Source organism: Carlito syrichta, unplaced genomic scaffold (genome assembly GCF_000164805.1).
Source record: "Carlito syrichta isolate Samal-C Ts95f unplaced genomic scaffold, Tarsius_syrichta-2.0.1 Scaffold309114, whole genome shotgun sequence".
Taxonomy (NCBI): Eukaryota; Metazoa; Chordata; class Mammalia; order Primates; family Tarsiidae; genus Carlito; species Carlito syrichta.
This window is the reverse complement of record NW_007253210.1, coordinates 586,017-588,675: the sequence shown is the minus strand read 5'-3', so window position 1 is coordinate 588,675 and position 2,659 is coordinate 586,017. Positions and strand designations below refer to the sequence as shown.

The 2,659-nt window shown below is 40.2% G+C and overlaps 1 protein-coding gene across 1 annotated transcript in view; it reads right to left on the bottom strand.

The window, feature by feature from the left end:
• FBXO47 (F-box protein 47) overlaps positions 1-2,659 on the bottom strand; it is a 28,707-nt gene that overhangs the window by 24,703 nt on the left and 1,345 nt on the right. The window lies entirely within an intron of this gene.

Here is a 2,659-nt window from a genome sequence, read left to right as displayed (position 1 = left end):
TGGCTAATTTTTTGATTTATTGTAGAGATGAGGTCTCGCCAAGTTGCCCAGGCGGGTTTTCGAAACTGTGGGCTCAGGCAATCCACTCACCTCAGCCTCCCAAAGTGCTGGGATAACAGGCTGAGCCACCAAGCCCGGCTTGACTTTTTTTTAAACACAGGTGCTTATGCCCTTTAGAGACTAATTTCTTTAAGTTCTTCCTACTAAAATAACATCAAATGTAATGTTCTTTCCACACTGGCCATCTGCTCTGTTTTATATGAAGAAGCAAATTAAAATTTATAATCTTCAAAGCATAGGATTCTGAAAATGTTATTTTAATATCTGAAAACAAGGCCGGGTACAGTGATGCATGCCTGTAGTCCCTGCTACTCAGGAGGTTGAGGTAAGAAAATGGCTTGAGCCTAGGAATATGAAGCCAGATGGGGCAACATACCAAGACCTCATTTCAAACAACAACAAAATAGTGAAAACAAAAATAGATCTGATAGGAATGGCAACATGAGAAAATGGTAAGTACATCAAACATTTAAAGAATCGGTCATAAGCCAGGTGTCTGCAACAAAATTAAATGGAAAGTTGCAATCATTACATGAATGAAACCATTTCAAAGAGCTAGCTATTAAGATCAATACATATTTTTAAAAACTGAATTATCAATATAATTGTCTTAATGCTTTTTTTTGTTAATTAGTTTGTTTAAGCAATTGAGACTTGGTCAGGGAGAATTCTTTCAGATCAAAACCAAGGATAAGTTCTAGTATATTACCCAAGTACCATTTCCTGTGCAACCAATGAATGAAAAAAGATATTTACAATGAGAAGAAAAAGTAATTGCCATATCATAAATACTGAAACCAAAAATACTGTAATCAGATCATATATCTTTCATTTGATCTTGTTATTTGTTTGTTTGTTTGTTTTTTGAGTAGGAGTAGCACTCTGTTGCCCAGGCTGGAGTGTACTGGCACGCTTGCAGCCACTGCAGCCTTGACCTGCTGGGCTCAGGTGATCCTTCCGTTTCAGCTTTCCAAGTAACTGGAACTACAGGCATGCGCCACTATGCTCAGCTAATTTTTCTTGATATATTGTAGAGAAGAGGTCTCGCCAAGTTGCCCAGGCTGGTCTCAAACTCCTGGGCTCAGGCAGTCCTCTCACCTCAGCCTCCCAATACGCTGGGATTATAGACATGAGCCACTGCACCTGGCTTCATTTAATCTTATTAAATACATAGGTAATCATCATCAAATATATTTTAATGTATTTACATATCTATATAGATATGTTCATCTACATATTTTATTTTATTTTATTTTTTGAGTTAGAGTCTCACTCTGTTGCCCAGACTGGAGTGCAGTGGCCCCTCCCAGCCACCGCAGCCTCGACCTGCTGGGCTCCAGCGATCTTTCCGCCTCAGCCTTCCGAGTAGCTGGAACTACAGGCGCGTGCTACCACGCTACAGGCTAATTTTTTGATTTATTGTAGAGATGAGGTCTCGCCAAATTGCCCAGGTGGGTCTCGAACCCATGGGCTCAGGCAATCCACTCACCTCAGCTTCCCAAAGGCGGATTACAGGCTGAGCCACTGAGCCCGGTTTCATCTACATATTTTAAAGCTAGGCATCATTCAGTTATGAAAGGCAATATTCACTTAATTCATTATTATGCCTTTATTTAAATCACATCATCTTGATATTTGGTTTCACTGTCATGCTTTGAGAAGTTATAAAGTGGTTTCATAACTAAATTGGTGTCATTAGTCAAGTTGGAATTTTATTTCAGTATTCTCAGGGAGAATGAAATCAATTAAGGGGGTAAAAGACAAATGATTATGAATCAAGGGAAGAAAGATTATACAGAATTTCCTTCCATAAGGTCAATTTAATTATAGCATAATGATTTAATAGAATGTGTAGAAAGCTTTAAAAAACCATAGTTTCTGACAAGAGAATAAATAATCCTCCAAAATGATGTGTTCAGATTTTTTTCTATTTTAAGGACTTGATTATGGATTAAGGGAAACGAGATATAGAGATAAAACTCATTAGATCAGTAGGAAGTGAAGCACAGAAAATACTCCCATTTCCTAAACAGGTAAGTCACCTAGACAATAAGCATAGGTGACACTGTATCCATATGAAATCACAAGGGCTGGGATCAGTGGCTTAGCCTGTAATTCCAGCACTTTGGGAGGTCGAGGTGAGTAGATTGCCTGGGACTGTTGGTTTGAGACCAGCCCGGGCAACTTAGCGAGACCTCGTCTCCACAATAAATCAAAAATTAGCCGGGTGTGGCTGCCTGTAGTTCTAGCTACTTAGAAAGCTGAGGTGGAAGGATTGCCAGATCCTAGCGAGTTGATGCTGGGGTGGCCGTGAGTGTGCCACTGCACTCCAGCCTGGGTGACAGAGTGAGACTCCAACTCAAAAAAAAGAAAAGAAAAGAAAAGAAATCACAAGGACTGGAACGTTAATGTGCATTTTCTCACTTTTTTTTTAACGTTTGCTTTTTATTTTTTGCATTTTCTCACTTTTAAAGATAAGTGTAAGGAATTGTGGCTAGCCAGGTTCGGTGGCTCAGCCTGTAATCCCATGCCCTTGGGAGGCTGAGGTGAGTGGATTGCCTGAGCCCGCGGGTTCGAGACCCACCTGGGCAGCGAGACC